Genomic DNA, 14760 nt, shown 5'->3' with positions numbered 1-14760 from the left:
AAAAGAACTGCAGCACACCATGTAACAGGCCTATAACTTACTAGCCCAGACCTCTGGTGACACCTAGTGCTGAAATTGTGTATAACAACTAGAGGCTCCTTTTCTTGGTCCAGGACATTGTATATGCCCCACTAACCTCAAGATCATAACTAATGCACCTCGGAGGGGGCTTGCTGATGGGGGGCTTTGTCTGATGTGGCGACCGCTGTGCCCCCATGCTCCCCTGAACACTACCACGGGCAATTAATAGCAGCAGATATATATGGGTAAAAATAAGAAGACTTCTGGGCAACCCACAGGCTTACATAAGGAACCTTCTATAGAGGACATGGATCGATTCTTAAACCAACCACTTCAAACAAGGAACACCAGATCAGCAATGTCGCAAACACCGCACAAAAATAGTTCCTCCTCAAAAGAGCCACAGACCTCACACATCTCTCCTAAAAAAACAACAGACAATAGCGGGGGAGATGTAGACATATCGGAGGACATGAATATAGCCGAACTGAGTAAATACATTAAAGCTCTTCCAACTAAAACGGACCTGGAAAGTTTTGCGTGTAGGCTTGAGAACTCTTACAAAAAGGAGATACATAACTTACAGACAGAATTCACATCGCGTATAGAAGATGTGGAAAAGACACAAGAGGATATTTCACAGGAACTTCAGGCGCACAGGGAAATTTTAATGGACCACACCATGAAACTGGAGGAAATGTCATCTGGCCTTGAGGATCTAGAGAATCGCAATAGGCGTAACAATATCCGTATACGTGGCTTACCAGAATCTGTCAGTCCTCGGGACCTAGACCACACAGTTCAGAGAATATTTCTGGACATTCTCGGCGACCACGAGGACAACACCATCGAGTTCGACAGGATCCATAGATCCCTTGGTCCTAAACCCACGTCTGAGGCGCGCCCTAGAGACGTCATCTGCAGGGTGCATTATTTCAGAATTAAGGAGGCCATCATGATGGCCTCTAGGAAAAAGGGATCCCTCCAGTTTGAAGGCCATCCAATTCTACTCCTATCAGACCTATCCAGGCGCACCCTATTTCTGCGCAAAGCTCTGAAGCCCTTGCTGGAAGTTCTCAAGGAAAGAGATATCCCCTACAGGTGGGGGTTCCCATTCCAACTAACAGCATTCAAAGGCGGCAAAAGTGCATACTTTCGCCGGATTGGGGACCTGGCTAACTTCTTAGGAACATTTGAACTCCCATTAATAGATCTTCCAGATTGGCCTCTGGCCCCGACACTTCCAGATGCTCCTCCGAGGTGGCTCAAGGTTCCCCGTTCCAAGAATCGTCATACCAACGAAGGCTCCTCAGATCCCCCATGAAGTTCTCCTCTCTTCATTTGTTTCATTTTCTTCTTAGTTTTAATTAGTTTCTGCCCATTGTTGCAATATGCCCAGATACTCTGCTGCAGCTGAGTGGTCCCATGATCACTTATTGTCTACATGTTTGCAAATCCTCATTTATGGGACATACCAAGTTCGGGGGGGTTGGGGGGTTCAGTATCTCCCTTGGCTTCCCTTATCCACCTAAGGTGCACGGGCGAAGGGAGGGGAGGAGACTTCTCCTTCTCCATTCTTTTGCCCTAACTACACAGATGCATAGTCTAACCTGGTGCGTCAACCCTAACGCACCTTCTTTCATGTTTTCCATGTTCTATTATCTCTTCTCTACCCTGTCTTTTTCCCTTCCCTCCTACTGTTCCTTCCCTACTACCCTTGGCTGTCACCGGTTCTGGCGGACGGGGCTCATAGTGTTGCGGGTTGGCGTAGGGATATTTGACAATGGATGATTTTAAATTTTGCTCCTTCAACGTTAAGGGGCTAAATATACCAGAAAAAAGACGTCGGGTCCTATTTGAGAGTCACAAACAGAGGGTCTCTGTGCTACTGCTCCAAGAGACACATTTCAAAACTGGTGTGGTACCACACTGTACCACGAAAAATTATCCCAAATGGTATCATAGCCCAAATCCATTTTCAAAGTCAAAAGGTGTCTCAATAGCCTTCCACAAATCCTTTGTACCTGAGATCTTAGACTCACAAATTGACAAACACGGCAGATATATCTTCCTGCTCATCACATGGGCAGCTCATAAACTTGTAATCGCTAACGTTTATTTTCCAAACCAAGGGCAACAGAAGTTTGGAGCCGATTGCAAAAGACGTCTCGAGGAGTTTGCTGGTTCCTCTCCTGTGATACTTGGGGGCGACTTTAATATTCCTATGAACCCTGCGGTGGATGTCTCTTCGGGTAAGTCCTCATATCCTGCATCTTCTATTAAAAAAATAAGATCCCAGCTGCACAGCATGAGACTGGTAGATATCTGGAGGGTTCTTAATCCAACAACTAAGGACTATAGCTTCTTCTCAAAAATACATAACACTTATAGTAGAATAGACTATTTTTTCGTTTCACATAAGTTACTCGACATGCAGGTAAAGGCGGATGTGGGGTCGATACTGTGGTCAGATCACGCTCCTATTTACCTAACAATCTCACTTCATTCTGCCTCGAGAGCAGGTTTCTCCTGGCGTCTGAATGAAAATCTGTTACAGGATCCCATATGTAAATCCAAGATTGATCAAACAATCACAGATTTCATGACTGACCACGAGGAAGACACCACGTCCCCCACTGTAAAATGGGAGGCTTTGAAAAGTGTAGTAAGAGGCGTCCTCATCTCTCATGGCGCTAGGTTAAAAAAAGAAAGAGCGGCGGAAATACTTAGCTTAACAGATCAAATCCACCAATTAGAAAACAAACACAAACGAGACCTTGAGGCCAGCACATTTGCTAGGCTCTCCTCGGCCAGACAAAAACTGCTATCTATAATAGACCAAAAATCTAAATACCTCAGAGAAAGACTCAAGAGCTGCTTCTACCAGCTCGGCAATAAAAGTGGTAGACTCTTGGCCAGAGCCCTCAATCAACGTAATCCCAATACCTACATTCCTTTTATTAAAAACAAAGAGGGGAAGAAAATGTTTAATACCAAAGATATTCTCTCCAACTTTAGCGAATACTACAAATCTCTATATAACATAGCGGGTCACTATAAAGAGGCCCCACTACATTCTCTCCGTAACAAAATCAAATCATATTTACAGGAACATAAACTACCCACTCTGCCTGAAGGTGATCTACTTGATCTTGAAAGGGAATTCTCGGTGGAGGAGGTGTCTGAAACCATTAGCGCCCTGAAACAGGGCAAGAGCCCGGGCCCTGATGGGTACTCAGCAGGCTTCTACAAGTCGTTCAACTCGCTGCTTAGTCCAATATTCCTGAAGGCCTGTAATTTTGTCTCTCTTGGGGGCTCTTTCCCTACACAGGCACTCATCGCTCACATAACAGTTCTCCCTAAGCTGGGCAAGGACCCTTCTACATGCGAAAATTACCGCCCGATCTCTTTAATAAATCTGGATATTAAAATATATGCAAAAATGTTAGCCAATAGATTATGCCCCCTTCTACCAAAACTAATAAACCAAGACCAGGTGGGCTTCGTCCCAGGGCGAGAGGCGAGGGACAACACAATCCGAACCATGTCTCTAATTGACAGAGCGGGCAGGGAGGGGGACCCCCTGTGTATCATGTCAATAGATGCGGAAAAGGCCTTTGACCGGGTCCATTGGGAATTTATTTCCCAGACCCTAGAGGAAATTGGCCTAAAAGAAAACATGCTGCGTAGGATCTCCGCCCTATATTCTTGTCCTAGTGCCCAGGTCAAGGTAAATGGCACATTATCAGAAATGTTCCCGATCAGGAATGGTACAAGGCAGGGGTGCCCTCTCTCTCCCCTCTTATATATCCTAACAATGGAGCATTTAGCTGTGGCCCTGAGAAACAACCCATCAATTAATGGCATAAAATTACGTTCTGAAGAACATAAGCTAGCACTTTTTGCAGATGACATCCTCCTATATATCACGTCCCCCTCTACGAGTCTACCAAATATCATTTCGGAGCTACATAAATTTGGCCACCTAAGTAACTTCAAAATGAATTCCCATAAATCCGAAATCCTAAACATTTCACTCCAACTCCCCTTGGTGGATCAATTAAGGAGGTCCTTCCCATTTAAATGGAACTTTGATTCCCTTACTTATTTAGGTATCAAAATTACAAGCAAAACGTCTAAATTGTTTGAAAGCAACCTTGCGCCAATCCTACAGAAAACAAACTCAGACTTGGAGAAATGGCACAGGCTCCAATTGTCCTGGCTGGGTAGGATCAATGCAGTTAAGATGGACCTTCTGCCTCGTCTCTTATATTTTTTTCAAACAATTCCCCTATACTTGCCAGCTTCCTTCTTTTCCCGCCTCAAACAAATAATTGCCCGTTTTATTTGGTCTCATAATCGGGCACGTATTTCATATACAACATTAAGTAGATCTAAACTGACAGGTGGATTGGGTCTCCCGGATCTCGCGATTTATAGTTATGCATCAATGGGAACCTGTATCCTAGACCTTTATCACAGTAAAAACAACAAAAAGTGGGTAAACCTAGAAAACGATCTTAACGGATGCGACCCTCAAGTTGTTCTTTGGACAGGAGGCAGGGGGCTAGGACCGGGCACTTACATACCTTTCCTCACGCGAAACATATTGCTTCTCATTAAAAACCGAAACAAAGACCTTCAGATCACAACTCTCCCGGGCCCTTTAATCCCAATTTATGACAACTCTGCTTTTCCAGCGGGGCTGAATAGAGAGACATTTCTAAATAAGAGAAAAGACTCCAAACCCATCATCCATGATTACTTAAAAGAAACTGGGATGAAGTCCCTCCGGGAATTATTCCCGGAGGAAGAATCCCACTCTATTGATTGGTTCTTCTATGAACAACTAAAAAGTTATATCCACTCAATCTCTAAACAAACCAATATCAGCAGGCCGCTAACTCCCTTTGAGATGCTTTGTATATCAGCAAATCCCCCGGATCATACTGTCTCGCTGCTGTATAAAATCTTCCAAGAGGGGAGGGCTCCGCTGCAGGGTTGGCCATTGTTTTTCCCGAAATGGGAGGGCGATCTGGGAAGGCCCTTGTCATCTGAAGACAGGGGAAAAATTCTTCTCTTCTCATCCAGATCGTCATTATGCGCGGTATCACAGGAGAGGAGCTATAAAATTCTAGCAAGATGGTATAGATGCCCCTCCATGGTGCATGCGGTGTTCCCCACGACCCCTGACACCTGCTGGAGATGTTTAAAGGAAATAGGCTCTTACATGCATATCTGGTGGGACTGCCCCCCCATAAAGGATTTGTGGTTGGCTGTCTTTGAACTCCATAATAAGCTGTCTATCACACAGATCCAACCTTCAGCAGGTCTAGCATTGCTGTCTCTATGCGACCTATCAATATCCAGGTTCAAGAGGGGTATCCTCAGACACTTTCTTACCGCAGTCAGAAATCTAATCCCTAGGTTTTGGAAACAAGAAAAATTTCCTACCCGTACAGAATTTGTGGCAGAACTTAATAACATCTATAGAATGGAGCAGTTGATAAACCAGTCACCAGGTAACGTAGAAAAAACCTACAGCACATGGGCCCCTTGGATCGCTTTTAGGGAAACTCCTGAACTGGATCTCTGGGTTTCCAGAACCCGACACACTGTGTAGCTTATTTTCGTATGCTTCCGGGCCGTTCCTCAGCATGCGTCTTGTCCGCTGGGCTACGGGGGCAGCCGCACTCCTTCCCTGAATTCCCCACCCCCTCATCCACCCCTCTCTTCTTCTTCTTTCTACCCTCTTTTCTTTCCTCTTTCTTACTTTCTATGTATGTCCTCCTCATATCCAGTTTTGATTTTCATATTGTGTTTTAAATATCTACAAAGGAATTTAATAATTGTTATCAACTATCCCGGTAGTTCTTTATTGTTATTAACCCATAATTTCGGGATAGTCAAGAGCATTATTAATTAGAAAATTATATCGTAAGACATAAATGTAACTATGCTCTTCCTGTTCGATTTAAAATTACTGTCTATCATTGCACAGATTTATCAGTTTGTACTGTTTACCTTTATTCTTTATTGCTGTGACCAATAAAAATGATTTATACAAAATAGGACATCCACAACAAGTGAACTGAAATGTAGAGAAATAAGTAGACATTCACCTTGGTGGTTTAACCCCTTAGCGACCGCCGATACGCCTTTTAACGGCGGCCGCTAAGGGTACTTAAAGCACAGCGCCGCTAATTAACGGCGCTGTGGAAAAAGTAAATAGCGCCCCCCAGAGTCGGATTTTCTCCGGGGTCTCGGCTGCTGGGGGTAGCCGAGACCCCAGAGAACATGATTCGGGGGTTTTTTTACCTACCCCGCATTTGCGATCGCCGGTAATTAACCGTGTACCGGCGATCGCAAAAAAAAACGCGATCTTTTTTTAATTTCTCTGTTCTCCGAGAAAAGGGGTCCCAGGTAGCCCCCCAATACTTACCTATCTCCCCCGATGCTCCTCGTGGCTCCCGGTGGGTGCCGCCATCTTCAAAATGGCAGGCGCATGCGCAGTGCACCCACCGGCCGGCCCTGCGAGAATCTTTGGGGTCTCAGCTGCCGGGGGTAGCCGAGACCCCAAAGAGCATGATCGGGGTCGGTTTTACCGACCCTGCTTTGCGATCGACGGTAATTAACTGTTTACCGGCGATCGCAAAAAAAAAAAAAAGTAAAGTGTAATTCTCTGTCCTCTGATGTGATCGCACATCAGAGGACAGAAAAATAGGGGGATTCGGGGACCCCATCATACTCACCTGTGTCCCTGGATCCTCCTGCTGCTCCTCCTGGCCGCCGGCAAAAGAAAATGGTGGGCACATGCGCAGTGCGCCCGCCATCTGTCTCCATCTGCTGGCCGGCAGGAGAACAGCAGTTGGGGCTAAAATTAGGGTTAGGGCTAGGGTTAGGGCTAGGGTTAGGGCTAGGGTTAGGGCTAGGGTTAGGGTTAGGGCTAAATTTAGGGTTAGGGTTGGGGCTAAATTTAGGGTTAGGGTTCTTTCACACTTACGTCGGTACAGGGCCGTCGCAATGCGTCGGCCCGACATACCGACGCACGTTGAGAAAATTGTGCACAACGTGGGCAGCGGATGTAGTTTTTCAACGCATCCGCTGCCCAATCTATGTCCTGGGGAGGAGGGGGAGGAGTTACGGCCACGCATGCGGTCAGAAATGGCGGATGCGACGTACAAAAAAACGTTTCATTGAACGGTTTTTTGTGTCGACGGTCCGCCAAAACACAACTGATCCAGTGCACGACGGATGCGACGTGTGGCCATCCGTCACGATCCGTCGGCAATACAAGTCTATCGGCAAAAAACGAATCCTGCGGGCACATTTGCAGGATCCGTTTCTTGTCCAAAACGACGGATTGCGACGGATGCCAAAACGATGCAAGTGTGAAAGTAGCCTTAGGGCTAGGGTTAGGGTTGGGGCTAAAGTTAGGGCTAGGGTTGGGGCTAAAGTTAGGGTTAGAGTTGGGATTAGGGTTAGGGTTTTGATTAGGGTTGGTATTAGGGTTAGGGTTGGCATTAGGGTTACGCTTGGGATTAGGGTTAGGTTTGGGATTAGGGTTAAGGCTAGGGTTGTGATTAGGGGTGTATTGGGATTTGGGTTAGGTTTGAGGTTAGGGTTGAGATTAGGATTAGGGGTATGTTGGATTTAGGGTTTTGATTAGGGTTATGGTTAGGGTTGACATTAGGGTTGTTTTGGGGTAAGGGTTGTGATTATGGTTAGTGATTAGGATTATGGATCAGGTTGGGATTAGGGTTAGGGGTGTGTTGGGGATAGGGTTGGAGCTAGAATTGGGGGGTTTTCACTGTTTAGGTACATCAGGGGGTCTCCAAACACGACAGCCAATTTTGCGCTCAAAAAGTCAAATGGTGCTTCCTCCCTTCTGAGCTCTGCCGTGCGCCCAAACAGTGGGTTACCCCCACATATGGGGCATCAGCGTACTCGGGATAAATTGGACAACAACTTCTGGGGTCCAATTTCTCTTGTTACCCTTGTGAAAATGAAAAGTTGGGGGTTACAAAATCTTTTTTGTGGAAAAACATATATATATATATATATATATTTTTTTTTATGACTCTGCATTCTAAACTTCTGTGAAGCACTTGGGCATTCAAAGTTCTCACCACACATCTATATAAGTTACTTGGGGGGTCTAGTTTCCAAAACGGGGTCACTTGTGGGAGGTTACTACTGTTTAGGTACATCAGGGGCTCTGCAAACGCAACATAACGCCCACAGACCATTCTATCTAAGTCTGCATTCCAAAACGGCGCTCCTTCCCTTCCGAGCTCTGCTGTGCGCCCAAACAGTGGTTTACCCCCACATATGGGGCATCAGCATACTCAGGATAAATTGGACAACAACTTTAGTGGTCCAATTTCTCCTGTTACCCTTGTGAAAATAAAAACTTGGGGGCTACAATATCTTTTTTGTGGAAAAAAAAATATTTTTTATTTTCACAACTCTGCATTCTAAACTTCTGTGAAGCACTTGGGCATTCAAAGTTCTCACCACACATCTAGATAAGTTCCTTGGGGGGTCTAGTTTCCAAAATGGGGTCACTTGTGGGGGGTTACTACAGTTTAGGTACATCAGGGGCTCGGCAATCGCAACATAATGCCCACAGACCATTCTATCAAAATCTGCATTCCAAATCGGTGCTCCTTCCCTTCCGAGCTCTGCCGTGCGCCCAAACAGTGGTTTACCCCCACATGTGGCACATCAGCGTACTCGGGATAAATTGGACAACAACTATTGCAGTACAATTTCTCCTGTTACCCTTGTGAAAATAAAAACTTGGGGGCTACAATATCTTTTTTGTGGAAAAAAAAATATTTTTTATTTTCACGACTCTGCATTCTAAACTTCTGTGAAGCACTTGGGCATTCAAAGTTCTCACCACACATCTAGATAAGTTCCTTGGGGGGTCTAGTTTCCAAAATGGGGTCACTTGTGGAGGGTTTCTACTGGTTAGGTACATCAGGGGCTCTGCAAACGCAACATAATGCCCGCAGACCATTCTATCAAAGTCTGCATTCCAAAACGGCGCTCCTTCCTTCCGAGCTCTGCCGTGCGCCAAACAGTGGTTTACCCCCACATATGGGGTACCAGCATACTCAGGACAAATTGGACAACAACTTTTGGGGTCCAATTTCTCTTGTTACCCTTGTGAAAATAAAAACTTGGGGGCTAAAAAATCATTTTTGTGGAAAAAAAAAGTATTTTTTATTTTCACGACTCTGCATTATAAACTTCTGTGAAGCACTTGGGCATTCAAAGTTCTCACCACACATCTAGATAAGTTCCATGGGGGGTCTAGTTTCCAAAATGGTGTCACTTGTGGGGGGTTTCCACTGTTTAGGCACATCAGGGGCTCTCCAAACGCAACATGGCGTCCGATCTCAATTCCAGCAAATTCTACATTGAAAAAGTAAAACGGCACTCCTTCTCTTCCAAGCACTGCGGTGCGCCCTAACAGTGGTTTACCCCCACATATTGGGTATCAGCGTACTCAGGAGAAATTGCACAACAACTCTTGTGGTCTAATTTCTCCTGTTACCCTTGTGAAAATAAAAATTTTTGGGCAAAAAGATCATTTTTGTAGAAAAAATGCGATTTTTTTTTTTCATGGCTCTACCTTATAAACTTCTGTGAAGCACATGGGGGTTCAAAGTGCTCACCACACATCTAGATAAGTTCCTTAAGGGGTCTCATTTCCAAAATGGTGTCACTTGTGGGGAGTTTCCACTGTTTAGGCACATCAGGGGCTCTCTAAACGTGACATGGCGTCCGATCTCAATTCCAGCCAATTCTGCATTGAAAAAGTCAAATGGCGCTCCTTCACTTCTAAGTTCTGCGGTGCGCCCAAAAAGTGGTTTACCCCCACATATGGGGTATTGGCGTATTCAGGAGAAATTGCATAACAAAATTTTTGGTTACATTTCTGTTTTTACTCTTGTGAAAATAAAAAAAATGGTTCTGAATTAAGATGTTTGCAAAAAAAAGTTAAATGTTCATTTTTTCCTTCCACATTGTTTCAGTTCCTGTGAAGCACGTAAAGGGTTAATAAACTTCTTGAATGTGGTTTTGAGAACCTTGAGGGGTGTCACACTTCATTATTTTCTATCATATAGACCCCTCAAAATGACTTCAAATGTGATGTGGTCCCTAAAAAAAATGGTGTTGTAAAAATGAGAAATTGCTGGTCAACTTTTAACCCTTATAACTCCCTAACAAAAAAATTGTGCTGATGTAAAGTAGACATGTGGGAAATGTTATTTATTAACTATTTTTCGTGACATATCTCTCTGATTTAAGGGCATAAAAATACAAAGTTTGAAAATTGCAAAATTTTTAAACATTTTCGCCATATTTCCGTTTTTTTCATAAATAATCGCAAGTAATATCGAAGAAATGTTACCACTAACATGAAGTACAATAAGTCACGAAAAAACAATCTCAGAATCAGCGGGATCCATTGAAGCGTTCCAGAGTTATAACCTCATAAAGTGACAGTGGTCAGAATTGCAAAAATTGGCTTGGTCATTAAGTACCAAATTGGCTCTGTCACTAAGGGGTTAACCCTAATGTTATTGTTGTACATCCCCATGGCAGTTGGCACAAACGATTTCCTATATTTTTCCTTCTTACACCTCAGAAGTATTAGCCGGTTACTGAAGGTGCTCTTCTGTCTCATGAATAGCTCATATAGTGGATGTGCATTATTGTTCATAATTGCCATACACTTTTTCGGAGTTCTTTTCTCCACTACCTCCCCAAAAGAGTCCAGCTTGCAGCCCACAGCAGAACTTGCCTTCTTAATATTCTTTTTCAGCTTATTAGCATCAGAGGCCCGCACACTACTACCCCAGCATGTGATTGCAAAAAAGATGGCACTTGCCACTACAGATTGGTAGAACATTTCTAACATTTTGCTACACACATTAAAAGACCTCAGTTTCCTTAGGAAATAGTCTGCTTCTCCCCTTCTTGTAGACAAATGAGTGGCATCTCCAGTCCAGTTTGCTATCCAAATGGACCCCCAAATATTTGTAACTCTCCACCTGCTCGACCTCCTGACCAGCAATAGTGATCGGTAAGCATTCCATCTTTATCCTGCTATAGTTGGCCACCAACTCCTTAGTTTTCTTAACATTTAGTTGTAGATAGTTACCATTGCACCAATCCACGAAATTCGACACCACCCTTCTGTATTCCTCATCCCCCTGATCTCCCCTAATGCATCCCACAACCACGGAGTCATCCGAAAATTTTTGAAGGTGGCAAAGTTCAGATTTATACTGAAAGTCTGAAGTATACAGTGTGAATAGAAAGGGCGCAAGCACCGTTCCCTGGGGGGCACCTACACTGCTCAATAATCTGCTTGACACCACTGCTCCCATCTGTACAAACTGTGGCCGATCTGATAGGTAGTCAGTTATCCAATTTCTCATCCCCTCCTCAACCTTCATATCAGTCATCTTTTTGTGTAGTAAAAGTGGCTGCAGGGAGTTAAATGCACTCGAGAAATCGAAAAACATCGCTCGCACCATGGTACCGTCAGTCTCCAGAAATGAATGTACCTTATGTAACAGAGAAAGAATAGCATGATCCACCCCAATCTATGTCGGTAGGCAAACTGAAGGGGATCGATAAAAGCATTGACCCTTGGTCCTAAGTGAGCAAGCACTAATCTTTCCAAGGCCTTCATAGCGTGAGATGTTAAGGCTACAGGACGATAGTCATTTAGGGTTGCAGGAGAAGAAGTCTTGGGTACCGGCACCAGACAGGAAGTTTTCCATAACACAGGTACCCTCTGTGTTTGTATACTTCCATTAAATAGGTGTGTAAAGACAGTACACAGCTGGTCTGCACAAACTTTAAGGACACGTGAGCTGAGTCCATCTGGTCCTGCTGCTTTACCAATGTTAAGTGACTTAAACTGCCTCCTCACATCATTTTCGGATACTCTAAAATTAGTCTGCTCATCCTCCAATATCGATGTTGCAGAATTTGCACCCAGTTCCCATCCACTATCAGTTGGCAGTACACATGTACTGCTAAACCTGTTGAAATACTCATTCATCTCATTAGCCTTGTCCAGATTTCCACCATCATGTTCAGGCCTCACCTTAAGCCCAGTCAGTAATTTAATTCCTGACCAAACCTCCCTGGTATTATTGTGGGACAGTTTCTTTTCAAGTTTAATTCTGAAGGCTTCCTGGGCCTCCTTTATTTTATGCTTCAATTCATGCTGTATCATTTTAATTTCCTCTTTGTCACCTAATTTAAATGCCTTTTTTTCCTGTTGAGCAAATGCTTCAATTCCTTAATGCCAAAGAGCTCAATTTTATCTCATCTGACCACAGCACCTTCTCCCAATCACTCACAGAGTCATCCAGGTGTTCATTAGCAAACTTCAGAACGGCCTGTACATCTGCCTTCTTGAGCAAGGGGACCTTGCGGGCACTGCAGGATTTTAAACCTTTACGGTGTAATGTGTTCGCAATGGTTTTTTTGACGACGGGAAGAGAAGTGTAACAAGAGTGGACCCTCATGGTCAGGGCACTGAAGCTCCCACAGGCGAGCGGACCTGGGTGGACCAACCCCTATACAGGGATCGTGAGGAATGGAAGAGGGGGGAAGAAAACGACTGACCAGAACGTCCCAATATAATATATAAATAGTAATTTATTAAAAATAGTAATAGCAACAGCAGGAGTATCAGTACAATGATACAAAAGATATTATTAAAATCATCCATCCAAATCATCCACTATCAGTTGGCAGTACACATGTACTGCTAAACCTGTTGAAATACTCATTCATCTCATTAGCCTTGTCCAGATTTCCACCATCATGTTCAGGCCTCACCTTAAGCCCAGTCAGTAATTTAATTCCTGACCAAACCTCCCTGGTATTATTGTGGGACAGTTTCTTTTCAAGTTTAATTCTGAAGGCTTCCTGGGCCTCCTTTATTTTATGCTTCAATTCATGCTGTATCATTTTAATTTCCTCTTTGTCACCTAATTTAAATGCCTTTTTTTTCCTGTTGAGCAAATGCTTCAATTCCTTAATGCCAAAGAGCTCAATTTTATCTCATCTGACCACAGCACCTTCTCCCAATCACTCACAGAGTCATCCAGGTGTTCATTGGCAAACTTCAGAACGGCCTGTACATCTGCCTTCTTGAGCAAGGGGACCTTGCGGGCACTGCAGGATTTTAAACCTTTACGGTGTAATGTGTTCGCAATGGTTTTTTTGACGACGGGAAGAGAAGTGTAACAAGAGTGGACCCTCATGGTCAGGGCACTGAAGCTCCCACAGGCGAGCGGACCTGGGTGGACCAACCCCTATACAGGGATCGTGAGGAATGGAAGAGGGGGGAAGAAAACGACTGACCAGAACGTCCCAATATAATATATAAATAGTAATTTATTAAAAATAGTAATAGCAACAGCAGGAGTATCAGTACAATGATACAAAAGATATTATTAAAATCATAGATAAAAAAACAGAGAACTAGGACGCACACCCAGGATGTATATTGGTGTGAGAAGGAAGAAAAAAGTCCAATACAATATGTTGGTAATTATATGGGAAGACTGAAGCATAAATAATATAACAGTGAGTCCAATTGTGAAAAGTAAATAAGGTGCCAGTGCAATTCCCAATGCTTCTAAACCATTACAGGACAAGTCCCCATATATAACATAGTGTACATCAACGCATTCATATCATAGTGAACCCATGTGTAGTAAGACTTCATGGAGTAGGGCGTAATAAAATAAAATCAATCTATTAATGTAGTGAACTTACATAGCAATGGCGTTCCTTCATCCGAGTGGCGTCCACCCTGATGCGCATTTCGGCTTTCGCCTTCGTCAGAGGGTTCGTCCCACGGGTGAGCGGACCTGGGTGGACCAACCCCTATACAGGGATCGTGAGGAGCAGACCCGAGGGAGTCAAATACCGCAACAGCTGCAACCAAGAGGGACGGCTCAAGAAGAAGAATGCACAGGACAGGAGACAGACGGAGATAGCCAGATAGAATCGGACAAGAATACTAGAATAGACAAGTAAACAGGACGGGGCAGAAAATGGGCCAGAACTACGTACAGAATGCACACGACATTCAGGCACCGTCAGTATGGTGGAGCCGCCTGATATACCCTGTGCTGAAGGCTGATTGGAGCGCAAGGACTTCTGGGAAGGTGCAGAGAGGGTTAATAGAGGAGAGGAGCACGTGCCCGCGACCTAAGGCGCATGCACAAAGCAGAAACTGACCGGGAGAATGAATGGGAGAGAGCACCACGCTGAAGCCCCCTGGTGGCAGAACGAGAGGACGGTGGCATCTGGAGCGATGAGGAGAAGGCAGCACGGAGACCTCGGAGACAGCAGCGGCAACGGCTGCAGCAGAGGAAACAGCGACGAGACGGCTAGAGCAGCGGGAAGAGGAACAGAGGACCCAGGAGCGGAGACAGCAGTGGGAATGGCCACAACGGAGGCCGTGAAAGCGTGGCGCCGGAAGTGGTGAGTGGAGACAGCAGTAGAGGTAGCGGCAGGCGCGGCCGCAGCCATGGCAGTTTTCTTGGTGACTGTGGTCCCAGCTGCCTTGAGATCACTAACAATTTTCCCCCATGTAATTTTAGGTTGATCTCTCACCTTCCTCATGATCAAGGATACCCCACGAGGTGAGAGTTTGTATGGTGCCCCAGATCGATGTTGATTGAC

The sequence above is a fragment of the Ranitomeya imitator genome, chromosome 4 (genome assembly GCF_032444005.1).
Source record: "Ranitomeya imitator isolate aRanImi1 chromosome 4, aRanImi1.pri, whole genome shotgun sequence".
Lineage (NCBI taxonomy): Eukaryota > Metazoa > Chordata > Amphibia > Anura > Dendrobatidae > Ranitomeya > Ranitomeya imitator.
The sequence above is the reverse complement of the archived record's forward strand: the minus strand, read 5'-3'. Positions refer to the sequence as shown.